We start from the raw sequence: 22,356 nt of genomic DNA, 5'->3' as shown, positions 1-22,356 counted from the left end.
ATCACACCCGAGTAAAGAAAGCAACTCCCAAATGAAGAGACAACTGGACTCCAGCAACTCACTCAAATTAATCCTGAGGAGGGGTTCTTCAGCCTTGCCCTAGTCACAAACCAGAAGATGACTAGTCAACGCCTGGCAGAAGCTTGAGGAATCAACTAAACAGACAATTAATGGACTATTGTTTGATAAGCTTAAGTTCTGCCATCCCTTGCCTGTCTCTATTCTTGGTATTGTAACTTTGCTTTGGTCAATAGGAATAGCAGTAACTGCCCCAGTGGGATGAAGCCAGATCAAAAGGCGTTCTCTGGCAGTTTTCATTTTTTCCTTCTGCTAACAGGAGGTGGTATTGTTTTTAGCTGCTTCTATTCTGGGTTCCTTTTGCAAACCTGAACCCCTTGCCCTGTGAGTTGTGCTTACATACTACTCAGATTAAAAGTGACATTATACAAGAAAGATAATAAAAAAAGATTACTCATGCCCTAGTTCAGGCTTGAAAAGAATAAAATCCTAATGATTTGCTTAGAGGATGTTTCTCTACCATAGGAGGATTTAAACCATATTAGGGGCTGTATTAATTATGCTATTAGACTGTCTCATATTCTCATGCTTGCTGCCACTGGTCATGTGGTCCATATTGAACCTGATAAAAGCCATAGTGAAACGAAAAACGGCCACACAATTATATCTATTACAAGGTTACCAAAGAGTAAATCCCATCCCTAAAAAAGAAAAAGATGACTCATTTTGACAAATGAAATATCAAAGCATCAAAGGGGGGAATGTTGGGGCCAGCTTGGCCATTTTCCTGGGGTTTACTGTGTCTGGAATTTACCTTTGTTTCCCCAGTTTGAGTCTACAAGCAGCTTTCTGCTAGCTCTGCAATATTTCCTGTATCTGACTGCATACTATAAGGGGGAGGAGAGTAAGGGGGAATAAGAGGCAAACTTTCTAAGTATTTAACCAAGCCCCTGACACAGATCAGGGCTCAGGGCTTTGAGAAGTTATCTCCCTTGAGTCCACTAGCACAATAACCTCCCTCCTTCCTATAAAAGTGGTCTTGTGACTTTGTTTCCCTCGTCGTTCCCACAACAAATACATCAAGATGTTATTTATGAACCAGCAAATTGGCCCTCACTGTGCACTGAGTATGCCAGCCCTTTAACTTTTAGAACTACAAAAACGTCTGAAGTTTATGAGACTCAATTTATGGTATTTTGTTACAGCAGCCTAAGTAGACTAAGACAGTTCCCCATCCTTTCACAAGCTTTGAAATAAGCTATGGATATCAGCCTTCTTTGGTCCAAGTTTGACTAAGTTTCCTGTTTGCTGTTGGGGCTCCATTTAGAGAAAAATGGGCTGGCCATAGCAGAGGCAGCGGCTAAACCATGCTGGCCTTGGTGTCAACTCCCTCTTGTGACTGAAGTGGGGGACTTGGGGCTTGGTCACACCGACAGACAGGACCAGCCTTAGTGATTGTCAGCACCTGCCTCTTAGTCTGTGAATTGGTGTTTTAGGCTATCTAAAGGGCCAGGGTTGGGGGAGAACCCTGGAGAACCTCTTGGAGATACCACTCCAAGAGGTGGCATATGGTATAGCCCACTGCAGGTTTCAGGAAAGTGGATCTCAGGGATAGGAGCTCAACAATGTCCAGGTCACAGGCAGGTAGAACCATGACAATTCTGGCTCAGTCCTGAGGAACAACTGGGGAGAACTAGTCACCCAGGCACACTTAAAATTTCCTGCCAGCCACAGCAAGGCAGATGTAGGTGATGCTAGCCTCGTCTGCTCAGACTGTCTACCTCAAGTAGACAAGTGACAGGGAAGTCAAGTGGCAGCAATTGAGTCAGGGTGAGGGACAGAAAAAAATGGCCCTTGTATCTATTTCTGCCACAGTACAGCAGTAAGTAAGTGGCTACAGATGGGAAAGTGAGGTGTGCCCATGAGAATCCGGAGGGGACTGCAGCTGCTTCGGAGCTCAGGATGACCTCTGGGCCAGTGGCAATGGGAGTATGGATCCTTCTGTTCTTGACACCCATAAGCAAGCAAAAGCACATACCCACGGGAAGAGCTTGGTCAGAAGGTCTCAGGATGAAGGAGGTAGCCAGTACAACCCAGCTCCTCCACTAGCAGAACTAAACTGCAGAGCTACCATACAGGTGATCAGAAAAAATAATAGGAAAGCACTCCCCCTTTAGGCAAAGGCACAGCTTTGCTAAACCTCAATTATTGGTGTTTACCTAGTTATCTAGTTCCTTAATGCATTTACTGGCCTATAATCACTATAGCCTAAGGACAACTCACAAGGTCTCTGACCCACTCTCAATGAGTCTGGCTATTTCAGGCATGGAGCAGGGTAGGAAAAAAGAGAGGGCGTAGGACATACAAAGAAGCTGTGAGTTCAGCCAATCTTTTAAGAAGGTTCAAGCCATACTTCAACACAGAAGCTATGATTAGAAGGAAATAACGTGATCCATCAGGGGACCTCATCTCATGTGGAAACAGAAGGCCCACCTCCTCATGCTCCCTCATCAGGGATTCAGGAGCTTTCTTCCTCCCCTTCTATAATCTGCACACATTTGGTAAGGAGCAGTCCCATTCTTCAGGCCAGCAGAACCACAGCTGGAGTGTTTTAGACTGGAGTGTTTAGAGATTTGCTACCCAGATCCTATCAAGGTTGGGCTTGAAACCATACCTTCCTGGGACAGTCCACTCAGTGACAGGAGGTGGGAGTATAGGTACCCAATACTGATGGCCTGGAGTGGCTTCCAGAGCTCCCCACAGGGGCTGGCCAAGGTTTCTTAGAGTCTGTATTATAATTTTACTTCATGGTTCTGTCCTACCCAACTGCTTTTCATAGGTGTTATTTAAACACCCTCTTCTCCAAACCCTGTCTTAGCATTCTCCTTTGACAGAAAGAAACTTGACATATGGAACAGAGTTATAGTCTCAGCTTTTGCATGTAAGAAAATTTGGATGAAATGTAAAATTTCACAGGAGGGCCAGAGGGGACTCAAAAAAATGACATTGCGATGATGACTGGGTACTTCAGGCCTGCATCCATCCAATGGTTCCCCAGATCTGGCCTGAGGTACATGGGGCTCCCTAATACCCCTCTGAGCTTAGCCCCCTTTGATGTGTAGGGGACTGTCCCACCATTTCCCTGGGACAAGGTGTGCTTAAACCCTCTGAGCTGTCAGCCAGCTGCCTTTACTAGAACCCCATTCTGATTCACTCAGGCATGTCCTTAGGAGGTGCCTGTGGCTTTTCTCCCTGGGAAGATGCTCCCGTCACTGAACTGTTTAATCATTTCACTTAGAGCTGCATCAGTTAGCACCAGTGTGGAGTTTCCCTTGACAGCACTTGGGGAGAGTCTCACACAGGGCTGACACACACAGGCCACTGGAGGCACAGTGACAAGCATGTGCAGACAAATCCTATGTAGAGTGTGATGCATATATATACACCTTATCACAGTTTCTCAGATTCCTGCAGGTGTTCCAAATGGTCCAGGCCCTCTGGTTCAAATCATCCCTCCCCTTACAACATAGAAGTAGGGCAGTGGAGCGCATGGAAGTGGAGGTAAGTGCAGATTTGTTGGTTATTCTGTTTGCTCATCTGAGCCATTTTGTCTTGCTGCACTCAGGAGGCTGATGTGTGTGGATTATATCACCCACCTCTCTTGCTGTTATAGGTTGACTTCTTTGGATGTAGTCACTATGATGGTTCAGAATGAAGATGCTTGTTAGGGACCAAGACCTGTAAAGGGAAAGTGAGGAAGCAGAATTAATCAGACAAGTGATCTGACTGCAATACAGGCCCAGCAGAGTTTCAGCCAGCTTGGTGGGAAGCTCTTAAGTAGGAGCTGTCCATCTCAGTGCCCGGTGTGAGGGAGACCACAGCTGGGCCTTTACGGCCTTGCCTCTAGTCACTGATAAGTTAGATGTGACTTTGGATTAGATGCGACCTGGGTAGCAAGCCTGTCCTTGAAGGGGATCTTGATAGTGCAACTGTGTCCTCCCTACGTTCTCTTGTGATTTTAGTGGACTTCAGCCAATGGGAGGTACTCAGGAAGTCAGGGGATGGGAGAAATGACCCCAATCCAGTCCCAACAGCTCTTCTTTAGCAATGGTTGCATTTTCTACCAAAATCCACAGTGCTTTCTGGGTGTTCTCTCCAATGACTACTGCTTGTGTTGGTGTCCAGTAGCCACTTCCTCCTTACAGCCCTCCAGGTCTTGGCAGGTTAACAGCTCTCCGCTGTGGCTATTTCCCTGGTACTTTACCATTACTTGCGCCTTTGTCTCAGCCTTCACCTTTAAAGTGTTCCCTTATACTACAAGCTTTAGGGCTTCCCACCAAGCTGGCCAAAGCTTTGCTGAAACTGGGCTGAAGTCAGAGTTTTCTCTGCTTAACTTTTAAGTTATAAACACCAGTGGCGGTGGGGGAAGTACTTACTTGGTATGTAACTGAAGAGTGTTAAGTCCATTAAGTGCATTAAGAAACTGAGGAACTTTTTTCTTCTCTGGGTCTCCTGTACTCTACATTCCGATGCAATATCCAAGATCTTCTGCAACTCTGACTAGTGTTTAGGAAAATTTTGTTTTCTACTGTGATATGAGGAGTTTCATGTATAATAAGTTACCATGTTTGTTTTTAAGTCTTGAGAAACTAAAAGCTGCTATTTGTATACAGAAATGCAATGGATCTTAGCTTACATTGCTTAGGAACAGAACTTGAGATGAGGACAGGATGTGTACATGTGGTTTATTAAAGAAAGGTCTCCAGGAGAAACCAGAAAGGGAGTTTGGGGAAGCAAAACAAAAATGCAGATAGACAGGTATGATTCACGCAAGTCCTACAGAGGGTAACTGCTGCCTGACCCCACATGGAACTGTGGGTAAAGTTATGCCTCAAGTTCGATGGGTATCGAGCTACTTTGCTTTACCCATTGACCAAGGGCTGACTCAAGAGAAACTCCTTAGGCCATTCTTCCTGTCTATTCCTGTAAGTAAAGATATTCCAAGAATAAGGGCAGCCCTCCAAAGAGGTTCATATGCAGGCTGTTTGAGGCAAAAGTACAGAGCCAAGGGGAAATGTACAGAAATGGTAAGAAGGCCCTGAGGGAGTGACAATGAAATGGCAGAAGAGGAAGCACCAGTTTTTCAGTCCCTATAGAATGGCACTATATACATATATACATGAAATTCCTACATATACATATAACATGTATATGCACACACAGATCAAAGTATCTTTATAAGAACTCTAGAAACCAGGTAATAAAATGCAGCAACCAAGTGAACACCTATCCTCCCCCCTCACCCTCCCTCCTGAAAAAAAGCCACTCTTAGAAGGGTAGGAAGTTACCCAGGATTTTTGTTCACCCTTGCCCTATCATATCTGTAGGTAGTTAGAAGGAAGCTCTCTAATTCCTGGCTCCTCCTTTGGAAAATAAAAGAGAGGAGAACTTGCTTGCTTGTAGAGTTCTAGGTCATAAAATGGGAAACCTGGAAGGATTGGCTTACCTCACTTTACTGTGAGCACTGATGAGAATGACAGCCTATTTTGAATATCAGGTTGGAGGCCACTGAAAGCAGTGCTATATCATAACAGATGCAGGAGGCTGCCATGTATGAGTTCCAGGGAACAAGAAATTATGAGCATAGGAACATAGTATAACAAAGCTCAAAGAAGCAGAAGTGAGATTCTTAGGGAAGAGGCATTTAAAAGCAAGTGTCTATGATTATAAATACACGTGTCCAAACTTTCGAGCTCCTGAAAATGAGGCAAATATTGAGAAAGTAAGTAAATTGACATCTCTACAACAGTAGGAAATTTCAATGATGGGTAGACAGAAGACCAATAAGGAAGTAAGACTTGACCAGCACTGCAGACCAGTCGTGCCACGTAGGACACCCCATGGAACCACAGCAACATCACATTTCTCAAGTGCATGTGGAACATTCCAGGACAGGCCACGTACTAAGAAAGCCTTAAGTTTTAAAGAATAAGCTGTACACATCTTTTCTGATCACAAAACTAAGTTATCAGGATAACTGGAAATGAGAAAACACATTCTTTATCAAAGGAAAAAAATCATAAGTTAGTATTGAGACAAATGAACAGACAATATACCAAAACTTATGCAATGTAATAAAAGCAGTGTTAATGGAAATATGCACAAATATTAAGAGCTCAAATCAACCTAACTTCAGTTTAATTATAAAAAGTAAAATTTAAACCTAAAGCTAGAAGAAAAAGATTAGAACAGAGAAAAGAGTTGGTTCTTTGAAGAGAAAAAAAAAAACTTTCACTAAGGAAAAGACTGAAATAACTAAGAAGTGAGTACAACTGATTTAACAGAAAGATTTAAGATATGAGGAACAATTATTTGTCACCAAATGATAACAGGGAATAGGAAACTAACTCCACATAAAGGTCCTATACTATTAATTTTCACCACTGTGACAGAATACCTAACAATTTACAACTTAGATTCAGTTTCAGAGGGTTCAGTCTGTGAAGACAGGGTGGGCATGGTTGAGCAAAGCAGCTCACATCATGGCAGCCAGAAAGCAGAGAGAGAATGCCTATACCAGCTGGCTTTCTCCTTTTGTCCCTTTCCTTCCACCTGGTCTCCAAGCCTATGCAATGGTAGCATATATATTCAGGGTACATCTTCCCTCTATAGTTAATCTCCAATCACCCTCACAGATATACCCAGGTATGTTTTACTGATCTAAGCAATTCTCAGTCCAGTCATGCTGACCATCACATACAAACCTCACAGCTATCGTCCTGTGGAACTGATGTTCTGAAGCTACATCTGTATTAAAGATACTACTCATGATTTGACCAGATGAATAGAAACTACGGAAAGACAGAATACTGCATGCCTAGAGCCCTAATTATCTTAGGCCCTTTAGAAAAGTGGCACCTTCAACCTTCACATCTGACCTTTCTCACAGACCTAGAATGTACTTACGCCTAACAGACCACTAGCCTACATCATGCTAAAGCTACAAAATGCTATAACATCTGAAACCTACAGAAAATATTTCCCTACTTTGCCTATCTACCTAATGCTCCACCAATGTATATTGAGTGTATTGATTCATAGTCTGTTCCTTAGCTATAAGAGTTCCTATAACCTGTTTCACATTGGAACACAATTTGGAGTAACTTGAATCTATTCTAGTCCATGGCCACTCATTTGGCTCAGAATAAACTCCTTTAAAGCAGAGTTGTTGGCATCAACAATATTCAATGATGAAAGACTGGCAACATTTTCTTTAAGAAACTATGCTTCTTCCTACAACTCTAGCCTGTCTGGGTGTGCCACCCCAGGCATACTTGCATGTTCAGCCATCTGAAAGCTCTCTGAAACTGTCCTTTTGAGCTTTCTCTTGGTTATATAGGCATGATTGAGGATTTCACTGGCCATTGGTGATCTACTTTAGCCTCTCCTGAAGTTGAAGGTGGAGCTAAAAGCTTGACCTTCTAATCATGCCTTCTTTTCAGTTACCAGTGCCCATCCTGCAGCTATCTAGGAGCCACTAATCATCATCTTAGCATACAAAAAAATCCTTTGTCATTCTAGGAAGAAGAATTTTATATGTGCTTGATAATATTGTAATTAAGGGAAAAACCTACAGCCCTCTAACTTCAGTTGTTTTCAGTTGACTTTAAAAAGCATCAAGTTAGAGGTCACAACTGAGCAATCTACCTTCATGTTTGGGCAATTTTTATTCACCTCTACATAGAAACATTTAAATGATCAATATGTCTATCTGAACACAGTAATAGAAGATTGAAAATTTGCCTAATCTCCTCCCCGTTCAAAAACTTAGATATTAAATATCTTAATCTTGATGTCTTAACATGTTTATGATTAATGTTAATCTGCCATTAGGTTTCACAATGTTCTTTCCTGTTCCAGACCTTAGAAGTGGCTCTAAAAGTCTCCAGTTCTTTCCTAATCTACTCCTTGATTTTTTTCCCACTTACATGGGTAAAAGCTTAAAACCTTAGGCAGAGTGAAGATGGTCTTTGTTGGCAATAGCTTCCCATTATTCTTTGGTTTGCTGGTTTCCAGCTAATTTTCTCCCTGCTCCAATAACATATCCTGATGAGTCAGGAAATTATCCAAACCAGGTCATGAAGAGGTGGCCTCATAGCAGATCATGTCATAGGGAACAGGTTATACAACTCCACCCAGAAACACCTAAAATGCGCCTTTTGTGGTAGAAGCTACAGTAGTGATTAACCACAGCATCCTGAATGAGCAGGATGAGTGACAAGAGATTTGCACAAATTGGGACATGCACACAAGAGAAAAATCTTTCCCCAAAGTAAACTATAGCCCTAAATGCTCTAATTATAGCCTAAGGAATATGGACTGATTTCATGCATATAATAACTGAATTCACATGTGTAATATCCTTGGCAAGCTGTCAATTACCAAAGCCAATATTAAGTGTCACCAAAATCCGCCCCCACCCCTTGCTAGTGTATAAATTCCCACCTGAACCAAGGTATTGGGGCTCTTGAGCCACCTCACTCAGAGCCCATTTTAATGCTCACCCCTTATGGGGTATACTGCAAACTGTCACTAAATCTTTGCGGCTGCTTTGCAGTCTATTTGTTTCCATCCAGTTCTCTGGGATGCCAAGGACTCAAGGTCTTCTTAGCTAGGATCTTCTGAGATTATATTCCAGTAACATCTTGGTGAGCCAGCCAGGAGATAAGCCCACTATGCAAAATGCCATTTCTATTTCTTTGCTTTCAATCCTGAAAATGTCAAGTCTTTGGGCCCCTTTTACCTTTCTTTTCAATATGGCATACCACATCCCATGGGATGAGTTGCCATTTTTGTCAGTCCCTTAATCCTGTTGATTGCAACCGTCTCATGGCTGCCCTGGGAAGTTGGCTCTGACTCATTGTTCATCTCCTTAGGTGCAGGGAAGTACTCTGAGGTCTTTCTAGTTCCTCAGTCTATTTTCTCAGGAGAAGTCCATCAGGACCCAACTCCTCCTTTATTTGCTTTTGTCATTTGACACATTTCTGACCTTATTTCACCAGGAAACTTGGACTAGGGAAAATTATAATTCGGTAGATGCACACAGCTGAGCTCTTTACCCCAGGATCCCTCAAATAAGGGTTTGACATGGCTCTTTGAAAAAGCCAAAAGAGCAAGTGGCTTTGGTGCTCATCCAGAGCCAGAGATGCCTGGCCATAGCCAGGTTAAATTGGAGCAAGTCCTCCAGACCCCAGAAGTCCTTGGACCCCTAGGGGATACCCTGAGAATTCTTAGAATTCCCACTACCTTCATGAAATCCTGTCTTTCCCCTCTTCCCTTCTCTTTTCACAGGCCAAAGTAGGGGGAGCCACCTCCATCCCAATGTAGTTTCCTCTCAAGTGTATCTGTATATACATTGGAATTATTGACTTCACTAACCTGAAAAGGAAGCACTTCTTCTGTAACATATCCTGGAGCCAATACCAACTGGTAGCCAAGAAAAGTGGCATGGGCATGGGAGCTTAAAGTATACCATCCTACAGTTTGACTTGTTTTATGAGAGACAGGGAAAATGGTCTGAGGTTCTATATGTCTAAGACTTTATGACCTTATATCAAGATTCTTTCGTTTGTAGGGGGACACACAGTACCCAAATGGGGAAACCAAATAATGAGGATGTGAATGTCCTCGATTCCCTGCGACAGGAAGTGACACCTGTGTTTCAGGGGGAACACCCAGTGCCTCCTTACCAGTCTTCCCTCTGCACCCTAGCTGCTCATGAGCTCCTCCCACATACTTTAAGTGGAACTTACTTGGAGGCTCCTTAAGCCTTGCTCCCACTACAAGAGGTGGTGGGGCTAGAGGGCCCAATTCAGGTGCAAGTGTCTGTTTTCCATGGCTAATACCCAACAATGCAAAGAAAAATTAGGGAGACATTCTGAGGATCCAGATAAACTCTCAGATGGACTTCAGATTCTGACATTGGCTTTTGATCTGTCCTGGAGATATATTCAGTAGGTATTGGCTAACCCTTGCACCCTCATAGAAAAGGAAAGAATTCTCACTGCTGCCTGTAGAGAAGCAGACAAGAATTTTACAAGGATTCCTCAGGGCCACAAACCTGAGGCAGATACTGTCCCTAAAAATGAACTTAACTGGGATTAAAACACTTAGGGGTATTAGCACTCAAAGAGTGCTAACACGGAGGCAGTCCTTTGGGGCATGAAATCAGGAATTGCTAAATCTTAGTTATAATACAGCTAGAGGAATTATTCAGGAAGAAAGATCCTGTATCGTTTTATGACAGGCTGAAGGAAGCCTTTAGAATATACCAGTATTGATTTCTCCTCCAGAGAGGGAGAAGCCCTTTTGGGGCAATATTTCATTACCCAGTCTGTCCTAGGTATCAGGCAGATACTAGTCTGAGTCCTGACTGCAGTAAGACAACTAGACCAGAAAAGAAGCATCCAACAGAACAATCACGACTTGGAAGAGGAAAGGAAGGGACAGAGTAAGGAAAAGAGGCAGGTCAAAGTTATGGCTACCATAATCAGAGATGCCCTCAAGGCATGCAAGGCATCCTCAGTTAAGAAGCGACAATCTTGAGAAGCCAACCTGTTACAAATGCAAGGCCCTGGGACATTTTTGCCAGAGATGACCAACAGCCACCTCCCAGCCCTTATTGCAACCTCTGACAAAGGAGAGGATTCTGAGCAGTGGATGTTTAGCTGTCCCTGCTCCTACAGAAGGGCCTGGTCAGCTAAGACTGGCTGCATTGGCCAAAGCTGAACATGACTGATGGGTGTGAATTCTGCAGTCCCCACATAAGATCATGAGGAACCTCAGGTAGCTTTGGATGTCTTGGGTAAGCAATCCCAATCCCTATTAGAGAGGTGACTTACTCTGATCTCCCTGCCTATGGGGGAAAGTCTTCCTCTCAGACTGATTGTAGTATGTGTGTGTCAGGGGGTGTGTGTGTGTGTGGTCAATGGAAAAAGGTTATAAGGTGCACTATGCATAGATTTCTTATAGTCCCTGGATGTGCCACTCTGCTCTTGGGCTGGGACAATGAGAAAATTGGGCATGGTCCTGCTAAGGGACAATTTTCCAGGGCTTCTAATGCTTCAAGAAGAACCTCAGAAGACTTACAAAATCCCTCTGGAAGTGAAACATTTATACTGATTCAAAACATGCCTTCCTGGTACTACATGCTCATTCAGCTATATGGAAGGAGTGGGGCCTTCTCTCAAGAAGGCAATCCTCAGAGAACATGGGAAGGAAAACTATCCAGCAATGGGGGCTGTTCACTTATCTAAGGAGGTGGCAGTGATCTACTGCTGGAGAATATTAAGAGGATTTAATAAGTATTGCAGGGAAGCAACTGGGCAGACTGAGATCAGGCAGCTCTGCAGCCTCCAGATGTCACCAGTCTCTGCCCTGGCACTCTTCTCTTCAGAAACTGATAGATCCTAAATATGTTCCTGAGGAGGAAAAATAGGTCACCTGATGAGAGGACATAAAGAGGGAACTTGGTGGTGTGTAAATAAGTTAATCTTGCCTAAGCAGCTCTGTAGAAGGTGCTAAAATCTATACATAACAATTTACACTTGGGCTGAGATGCAACCCAGGTACTAACCAATTGGCTGATAATGGGGACTGGAATAAAATCTACAGTTCATCAGGTTTGATGAGGTTGTCCCTTGTACTCTTGTAATAATCATTGTCCCAAGAGTCCCCAATTGTTTGATCCAGTCCTGAGAAGGGGTAGTTACCTGGAGGACTGACAGGTAGATTTCACTCACATGCCTTTTGCCAAGTGTGCCAGCAATTGCTACTTCTCATACTTTTGCAGGATAGACAGAAGCCTTCCCCCCTGGGATGGAAAGCCTCTGTGGTGGCAAAGGCCCTTCTGAAAGATTCCTAGTTTTGACTTATCCTGGACACTCCAAAGCAATATGGGCCAGCTTTGTTTCACAAGTCAGAGGGGTGGGGCTCAGGCCTTGGGAATTAAGTATCTTTTACATTCTACTTAGAGATTCTAGTCCTCTGGTAACGTGGAAAGGGTCAAGCAGAACTTGGTCAAGCTTTGCCAAGAGATCTCTGGAAAAATAAACTCAGCTTCTACCTGTTGCCCTGCTGAGAATTAGAAATACTTCACAGGCTAAGATCCATCTGAGACATTTTGAAATGCTCTATGGGAGACCATTCTTTTCCAGTAACTTAGCACTGGATTCTGAAACTGACAGTCTCCTAAAGATGTCACTAGATTTAGTGACATTTCAACAAGCAATTTATCAGTAAGGAAGTAAGGGCCTACTGGCCCCAGTGACAGGGGGAGAACTCAGAATGGAACTGGGAGAATAGGAGTTGATTAAGTCCTGGAAGGTAGGAACCCCAGCTGACCAACTCTAGCCCACATGGAAGGATCCATTATCCAGTGATCCTGGCCACCCCCACAGCCAATGTGCAAAAAATGAATAGTTTATTCATCTTAACAGGGTAAAGCATGTGACAGAGGAAGACTCTTTTCAACAAACATGGCCTGAGAACACTTTGAGCCTATACAAGCCCTAACAGTTTTCTAGTGGGATGAAAAAGTTTTAGCTTAAAAGTAAGTCTTACATCCCTACTTCTTTCACTTCCCTCCCACAGTGCAAATGGACCCCTAACCTAGGACTCCTACTTCTGGGAGAATTCCTGATACAGTTCATCTTGCTTCAAAAAAATCAGGGCTTATTGATAAACTAATCAGGCAGGTGTAGGCGGCAATTGGCCGCCCAATTTCCTGTCTTCATTAGGAAATAGGATTTTCATCTGGCTTCCCTTCAATTTTGTTAGTATTGTGCTTTGGTCCACACATTTTAAATTGCTTAACCTGCTTCATTTCTTCTTAGATTGTGGCCATTAAAGTCCAAGTTCTGATGCAGCAAGGCTACTATCCTGTACCAACAGATGAACTCATGAATGATGTTGATGGTTCTGGACAAATGTATACAGGGGCCACTGGGTAACTTGGCAAGTCCCAGAGGAAAGAGACAACCTCCCTGATAGGGTTCACAGCTCCTTGCAAGCTTAGAAGCAGATACAGAAGAGACCTCTTATGCTTCAGCAATCCAATAAAGACTTTTTTTTGAATTTTGTCTCAAGGGGAATTTGAGGCAGGAAATTCAGGGAAAGTACCCAAACCAGGTCATGGATATAGATGGCCTCACAGATCTCACAGGGGAAAGGTGGTCTGGTTCCACTCAGAAGTGCCCGAAACACCCTTTTTATGGTAAAAGCTATAGTAATGAATAACCACAGCACCCTGAGTGAGCAGGATATCTCCAAGGGACTCACCCAAACTGGGGCATGTGCACAATGGAAAAATTTTACCTCAAAGTAACTGACAGCCCTAGATCCTCTAATTATAGCCTGATTAATATGGCTATAGTTATGCATATAGTTATGGCAGTGGTTTTACATGTGTAGTACCCCTAGCAATCTGTCAATCAACAAAAGCCACTCCTAAGTACTGCCCAAATTCTCTCCCTGTCCTTGCTAGTATAAATTACAACCTGAATAAAGCACTTGGGCTGCTCCAACCCCCTTCCCTCTTGGAGTGTACTTTCTGCTTTCACTTCCACTAAAACTTTGTTGTTTGCAATTTGTGTGTCTCCATCCAGTTGCTTGTTTGGAATGCCAAGGACCTGAGATCTCCTTGACCAGGGTCTTCTGAGACCACCCATTGGTAACACTGAGTCATTGGTCTTTGAGTGTTGAGTAGGGAAACTTCGTTTTTAGTAGTATCACCTACCTTAAGCCCTTCAGTGTCCAATCTTCGTGGAGTATTTTCAAATGGGTAGAGTCTGGCAATTGTCATCACAAGTACTATGTTTTCTTAAAGCGGAATAAAATTTAAGTAAACTGAAGTTTTGTTCATTGAGACATTTTATACATTCTCTTCATTGATGCTCTTCACCATCTCCCAAAGGAGGCAGCTAATTTCTGTTCAATTCTTTAACTTACTGTTTCCAGTTTTACCCTTTTAACTTACTCGTTTTCCTATCCTGACAGCAAACTTCACTCTATTATAAAACAACTTCCCTGACTCATGTTTTCTTCCGATTACCTGAATCTGAGTAAGACCCAGGAACTTGGAGGATGATAGTAAAGGAGGTGGAGGCAGAGAAGACTCATCTGACCCTATTTGGTGACTATTTGCTAAAAGTTAACGTGTCATGCAGCTTGCTGCCAGGACTGTGGGTTATGAAGAACATATGGCATGTTTAGATAACAGTTTCCCCTAAACTCATCTTTCAAAAGATGGCATCAAGTGAATGCATCTTTACAAAGATGACTGGTCTGGTTCAGTCCCTCAATTGTCTCATTTTGACTACAGAATGCCCTTTGGGGAAGACCCATTAACTAGAAAAGACCTCAGTCCTGGTTCAAGACTCTGCTGGAGGTCATTTGATAGTATGTACAAATGAAGTGAATGCCTTCTTTTGCTCACAGTAACACTAACTCGGTATTACTAGAGACATGACCTCACAATCAAGTTTAAGATGCTACTGCTACAAGCCTTTTAAAGATCATTTCTAATAGAGTTACAGTATTAACACAAACCTATAATCAATAGAGTAATGGGGTAAAGATTGATAGTTACATCTTGTCAATAGGTCCTGGTTACTTGCAGTGGGGGGGAGGTCAACTTTCCTACAGTTGTTGTCAGACTCGGTCATGTGACTGAGTACATGAGCCCTGGAAAACTTCGGTGACTCAGCTTATCATTAGTGATGACAATGCTAATATTAAAGCTACATATAGAAGATTTTATAAAATATGAGTAGAAAATAAAAGCAATGTATCAAAGATGTCTTTGATGGTATTAAATGTGCAAATGTCAAATCCAATTGGTAGACATGACTGTTCTTTAACTCAGGTTTGTACAGTCTAGCATCTGGGAAATATTTGCAACTTCTTATTGGAAAATGGAAGTGCCTTTCCTTTGGTACCATCTTATGTTTGGGCATTAGAGTATATGTTTACCTGTATGGACTCCAGAGCCTTACTTTTATTCTCTTCTAGTTGGGTATTTCAACCATAGCTTTTACTTTCATAACCCAGGTACCTCTTAAAGAACAAGGTGAATATCCTGCAATTGAGAGGAAACTCATCCTTTGTTAACTGATTACAGACAGCTATCACAAACCTCTCTCCACAAACCTACACTGCTCTTTTCAGCTCATGTCTGTGCCTCAGATTTCTGAGAAAATTAGATTGTTATGTAGCTTCGATCCAATTTCAAACACTTAGTTTGCTATGTGAACAATGTTTTTCTATAAGAACTTGGAATATATTCTCCCTCCCCTCAAAAATATAACCTCTTATTCTCCCCCTGTAGTAACCTGGTAAATTCTCCCTTTCCAGAATTGTGACACTATCTTATCAGGTCCCATGGTTAAGAGTACTGACCCCACTAAAGGATTTCAAAATAGGTATTAGCAGGCTATGCTGTCTACCACCTCTGTGAGCACCAGTGTGACAGGGCTACATGTCAGCTACATTGCCCACAGCTCAGGTCATAACAGGGCTATACCCTATGAGTCTTCAAGCAACTCTGGGGCCTCACTAACACCTGTACAATCCTCTACTCTCAAGGGAGCTGACATATCCTTGTGGATCCCTGCTGTGTTGGATGCTTGGATAATAGTACTCCATCTTTTAATTTGGCTTCACTTTCCACAGAGGCCAGCTTTCATTCTAACAGAAACTAGACTAATAATTTTGGAACTCACCATGTGGTGAGTACCTCATTTTATTAAATGTATTCCCTGTGAGATGTTCTCATTCTTTCTATCTTTAAGCATTGTGAGCCTAAAAATGATGCCCTTTGCATGACAATAGCCATGTGACTCATGAATTCATACTTTCATCTTTAACATACAAAACATGTGCCCAAGTGTGACCTCCAATTCTCCCATCCATCTCAAAAGTTACTTGGAACCAGCCCTTACCATCAAGTATGTCTTGACATGGCTTTTGAGGTAGAGAGCCAGTTTTCCTTGTGCTTTCTAAATTCCAGACTTCCCCTTTTTTTCTCCCTGGCATATTCTATCATTTTTTCCTCCTGCCCCTTCAATTCATCTTAGTGATTCCTTCCTCTCAACCTACTAGAATATTCATGTTTCTCTCATCTAGTTAAGGAGTCAGCTTCTAATTTCCTTGTTGTATTACCAGTAATTTCCCCCAAACCCACTTAACAAGTTTATGATACCAGTGGACTCTAAACTGAGGTGTACATACCCTTGGTCCACCCCAATAAAACCCATGAAGGTATGTAGAGATATTAGTGTTGGTAACTTCTGATAAACACACTGGATCTAGAAGGTGACCCTCACTTGTCTGTGCACCAGGTGATCAGGGAATACCTGAGACATGAGACATGGAAAGAGGGAGTTCTCCAACCTGGAGAACTGGCCAAGATCCCTCAAGCACAGCTCTGTTTCTACAACGCAGTGATCTGTTGCCAAGAGTGGACTAAGGGATGATATTTTGTTTTAACCAAACTAATCTTTGCAGTAGACAAGGCACATGATGTAAGGAATGCTATAGTGAAACTAAAGATTTTAGAAACTAATAAGCACCTGAGATCCAAAGAATTGAAAAGCCAATTTTTATCCTTAGTTTAGCTTTATTCCATATTGAAGCTATTATAAAACTAATCATTTCACCCAAGAAATCAGTCAAAAGATTAATTGAAGTTATCAAGACTATTAGGGTAATGTTTGCTATTAATAGCAGATAAATTCCTTCCCTATCGGGTCTTGCTTTGGTCATATTTTTTGCACTCCTAATCCTGATAAATTCATACTAAGCATATCCATAAACATATGATATGCTGTCAGGGCTCCATGGAATGTAATTCTTATTCCAGTACTCCACGAGATTTCACTAAACTTAGCAATAAATGTTTAGAAGTGAAAGACAAAAAACAATTCACCACCGGGAAAACAATTGTCTCTTCCTACCGTGATATAAATTGCTAGAATATACTGGAAACAAAAGACCAACCAAATGTACTTTATCACCAGATACTGTTGGCAGATACACTGAAAACACTGAAGAGTTAAAGAGATGGGGTTTAGAACAAATTATATGGTGTGGGAGGTTGCTGTACAGTTGGATGAAAGTATGTTTTGAACTTGTCTCAGATTGTGGTATCTGCCAGATTCCATTTCAAAAGTGAAAAACCTAAAGTTACTTTTGTGAGCAATATTCAACGTGAAATGACCCTTTCATGGAAAATGTAGGCGTAACCACTTTTGATACCAGGGTAAGTTTACAGATACAAGGTACAATTTGCCTACTACCTCATTCACAAACAGGGAGTTACCAGGGAGTTGAAAACATTGCACATCATGCTAAAAGATGTCATTGAGGGGAGAAGTTTCATAAAAACAAGACTAATCATAGTACACACCTTGTATTTTGCAGTAGAGCTAGCAAAAGTCTGGGGTATGAGTAGTTTTTGTTACTATCTCATAAAAGAGGAATGGGGTTTGAGATAGATTATGCATTTTATCTTTTTAAAATTAAGTGCTCCATACTTGCTAACCCAACAATGTTGATGCTCTCAGAGGAATCTGACTCTTCATGGTAAAATTAGTAACAATAAAGAAAAACTGCTTTTTGGAGAAGAAATCCATTCTATTGAGAAAGTCTGGCAAAAGTCAGATTTGGGAAAGGTTTCCAATGTTGAGATTTTGTTCTGGAACACAGTTTCTACTCAGCATACTAAAATCTGGAAGAGTTTTATACAGGTTAAAACCTTTTCAAACAATTCCAGGAGATTATAGACTAATTGGCTCAAAATGTAGAAATTAGTTTGTGACAATTAAGTGACAGGATGAGAATTTTCCAGAAGAGTCAAAGAACTTTTCATGATTGGTGGATGAAACAGTGAGTGTCACAATAATAGCCAATGGTGTAGTTCTTTCATTTGGAGCTGCTAATCTCTACAATATAACTCAATTATGACAACCCTTAGCTAAGTATCAAAAAACCTGGGAGAGGGAGAGGGAGGGGGTGGAGTGGGTGGTAAGGGAGGGGGTGGGGGCAGGGGGGAGAAATGAACCAAGCCTTGTATGCACATGTGAATAATAAAAAAACAAACAAACAAAAACCTAAAAAGTGCTTTTAATATGCCATATCCTAGTGTTGAAAACTTTAGAAAATAGATCATTCTTATTCAATCACTATATTTTCAGCATTAGTGAATAAAGAGACTTTTTTTATTGTTAAGATGGTCTATGCTCTTTATTTTGGGAATGTAGCTTACATGCTGCATCGATACAGGAATGTGTACCTATGACAGCTACAAATATATTGATCTACTAATGGGTATATATTACACCCATGTCAGTCCCCTCACTGCTTAGATTATTATTGTAGCTTGCTTTTTTTCCCCCCTCACAAACCAGATTTGAGTCATTCTTACGATCTCAATTTCCTCCAATTATTGAACCGGTCACACAATTCTGGATCTTTTGTCTCTTAGGCACTTAGGAACTCTATATTCCCAACCATGGAGCTTTAATTCAAATCCTATTCCTAACTAAAATACTGTAAAATCTCATGCTATCCAATCTGAATATGTACCTCCAAGTAATTTATGAAATTACTTTTATAAAATGTAACACTTAGCATACAAAGTTTTAGTTAGCCAATATCTGCAAGTATAAGCAACTCATTTCAACAGATGGTTTTAATACTTTTGAAACTCCTACTTTTGAATCAGGATCCAAATCCATTAAGTTCTTTAACAATTCCTTGAAATGGGTCATCTGTAAATGGTTCCAGAGTATAGATGCTGCAAATTTCCATTGTACAACTTATGCTGTATCAACAGCCTTCAGCCTTTCTCTCGTTTGCCTTTTTATGTCCTATAAAGTTAGATCTATATACTTGGTCAAGTGCTAATTAAGTTTTGGCAATAAAAGGTAGCATTTTAAGCCAAGTGTCCTAGGATATAGAGCCTTAGGCAAAAAGTGTTTGATGACATTGTTGTGAACAAACTCCCACCAAAAACAGAAGAATGACAGATACAAGAGAGTGTTTGAGCTAGCCATAGCTTCCTGACAAGCCAATAGCTTAGTCTACCCAAAAGTTTCTCTGTGGTGATGGAGATCAAAGCCTGAGGCTTGCACATGCTTCACCATTGAACTATATCTCAAGTTCCTACCTAGAAGTCTTTATAGAGGCTAAAGGAAGTCACCTCAATCCTTGGGTGAGGAAGAGATTGGTTTGTCCTCCAGCTCCTTTCCCCCATGGTCAAAATTTGCCCCAGAGTGTGCTTACTCCTCCCCATCTCTGTATCTGGAGGCTTTCTGATGCCTCATGCTGAGGAAATGGAGAACTGTAGGGCAAGACCATAAATATTCTGAAGACTTTCCATGTAGCCTTTGAATATCTCTTGGTCTGTGGCACCAACTGAAGCAGCAGCAACCCTTTTCCTTGGCCTTCAGGAAAAAAGTACAAACTAGCATTAGTGCCACCTGATTCACAACTCAAGACAGGCAAATCTAAAATGGTGTACCTGTTTTTCACCATTAAGTTTGATGTTGGCTGTAGGTTTGTAATAGCCTTTACAATGTTGAGGTACATTCCTTCTATTCCTAGTTTTCTTAGAACTTTTATCATGAAGTGGTGTTGGATCTTGTCAAAGGCTTATTGGGATGATCAAGTGGTTCTTGTCTTTGCTTCTATTGATGTGCTGTATTACATTTATAGATTTACATATGTTCAACCACCCCTGCATCCCTGGGATGAAGCCAACTTGGTCATGAACCATTTCCTCTAAAATCAGGAATGAGACAAGGATGCCCACTATCCCCAATCCTATTCAATATAGTACTGGAATTCCTAGCCAGAGAAATTAGGCAAGAAGAAATAAAAGGAATACAAATAGGTAAGGAAACTGTCAAAATATCCTTATTTGCAGATGATATGATCCTATACCTTAAAGACCCAAAAAACCTCTACCCAAAAACTGTTAGACACCATAAACAGCTAAAGCAAGGCAGCAGGATACAAGATCAACTTAAAAAATCATTAGTTTTCTATACACCAACAACGAACAAACCGAGAAAGAATATATGGAAACAATTCCATTCACAATAACCTCAAAAACAAAAAAAATCAAATACCTAAGAGTAAACTTAAAGGATGTGAATGACCTCTACAAGGAGAATTACAAACTCCTGAAGAAGAGATTGAGGAAGACTACAAAAGATGGAAAGATCTCCCATGCTCATGGATTGGTAGAATCAACACAGTAAAAATGGCTATACTACCAAAAGCAATCTACCTGTTTAATGCAATCCCCAAAATCCCAGTGACATTCATCAGAGATTGAAAAATCTACCCTAAAGTTCATTTGGAAACACAAGAGACCAAGAATAGCCAAGGCAACACTCAGCAAAAGGAGCAATGCTGGAAGTATCACAATACCTGACTTCAAACTATATTACAAAGCAATAGCAATAAGAACAGCATGGTACTGGCACAAAAACAGACATGAAGACCAGTGGAACAGAATAGAGGACCCGGATATGAACCCACACAAGTATACCCACCTCAGTTTTGACAAAGGTGCTAAAAATATACAATGGAGAAAAATACAGCCTCTTCAACAATTGTTGCTGGGAAAAGTGGTTATCCATCTGCAAGAAACTGAAACTAGATCCATGTCTATCACTTTGTATTAGCATCAACTCAAAATGGATCAAGGACCTTAATATCAGACCCAAAACTTCGATGCTAGTATGGGAAGGAGCAGGAAACACTCTGGAAGTAATAGGTATAGGCAGAGACTTCCTCAATAGAACCCCAGCAGCTCAGCAATGAAGACAAAGGATGGACAAATGTACTTCATAAAATTAAAAAGCTTCCGCACGACAAAAGAAATAGTCTCTAAACTGAAGAGACCCACCCACAGAGTGGAAGAAAATATTTGCAAGCTATACATCAGACAAAGGACTGATAACCAGAATATACAGGGAACTTAAGAAACTAAACTCTCCTAAAATCAATGAACCAATTAAGAAATGGGCAACTGAACTAAACAGAACTTTCTCAAAAGAATTCAAATGGCCAAAAAAAAAAAAACATTAAAAATGCTCACCATTTCTAGCCATAAAGGAAATGCAATCAAAACCACACTAAGATTCCACCTCACCCCTGTTACAATAACCATCATCAAAAACACCACCAACATGTGTTGGCAAGGATGTGGGGAAAAAGGAACCCTCATACACTGCTGGTGGGAATGCAAGCTAGTGCAACCACTCTGGAAAAAAATTTGGAGGCTTCTTAAAAATCTAAACATAGACCTGCCATATGATCCAGCAATCCCACTCCTGGGGATATACCCAAAAGAATGTGATACAGGTTACTCCAGAGGCACCTGCACACCCATGTTTATTGCAGTACTAATCACAATAGACAAGTTAAGGAAACCAAGATGCCCCACTACTGATGAATGGATAAAGAAAATGTGGTATCTATACACAATGGAATTTTACTCAGCTATGAGGAAGAATGAAATCTTATCATTTACAGGTAAATAGATGGAACTGGAGAACATCATTCTTAGCAAGAAGACCAAAAATGGTATGTTCTCCCTCAAGTGTGGACTTTAGATCTAGGACAAATGCAGCAATGTGGTTGGACTTGGATCACATGACAAGGGGAGAGCACATACAGGAGATACGGGAATAGGTAGAAAACCCAAAACATGGAAGTGTTTGATGTCCCCACTCCAGAGGAACTAATACAGAAACCTTAAAGTGACAGAGGTTAACATGAGAAGGGGATCAGGAACCAGTGTAAAGATCAGTTAGAGATGAATCAACTTGGGTTGTAACACATTTGTACATGAAAGCAATGCTAAGAATCTTTCTGTATAGCTATCCTTAATTCAACTAGCAAAAATGCTTTGTCTTCCTTATTGTGCTTATGTCTTCTCTTCAACAAAATTAGAGACAAGGGCAGAACAGGTTCTGCCTGGAAGTGAGGGGGAGAGGGTGAGGGAGGGAGGCAGGGGGGAAAATGACCCAAACAATGTATGCACATGTGAATAAATAATTAAAAAAATAAAATGGTTTATCTGAATCTAGAACTGCTGTGCAGTTTCTAAGAGATGCCTCATTGTCTGAGGTCAGAAGAGATTGATTCTCCAGAACCATCATTTTGTCTTTAGGGCAACAAGATTCCTGTGTATCTTCCTTTGAAAGGTCCGTGTTTGTAGTTCATTGTTAGTGCTTATCCAGCCTTCCCAGACATCAGTGCGCCTGG

General features: G+C 41.4%; 1 long non-coding RNA gene across 2 annotated transcripts; it reads left to right on the top strand.

The window, feature by feature from the left end:
- The first annotated feature begins 2,381 nt into the window (after positions 1-2,381).
- LOC141425635 (uncharacterized) lies at positions 2,382-22,079 on the top strand. 2 transcript variants are annotated; one of them, XR_012450648.1, is made up of 3 exons: positions 2,382-2,579; positions 3,483-3,579; positions 19,792-22,079. It is a non-coding gene; the product is annotated as an uncharacterized lncRNA (long non-coding RNA). The 2 variants fall into 2 exon arrangements; XR_012450649.1 differs by lacking the exon at positions 19,792-22,079 and adding an exon at positions 12,912-13,928.
- The last annotated feature ends 277 nt before the right edge of the window (positions 22,080-22,356 follow it).

Source organism: Castor canadensis, chromosome 8 (genome assembly GCF_047511655.1).
Source record: "Castor canadensis chromosome 8, mCasCan1.hap1v2, whole genome shotgun sequence".
NCBI lineage: Eukaryota > Metazoa > Chordata > Mammalia > Rodentia > Castoridae > Castor > Castor canadensis.
Note: the sequence above shows the minus strand (reverse complement) of the source record. Positions and strands in the feature narration are given on the sequence as shown.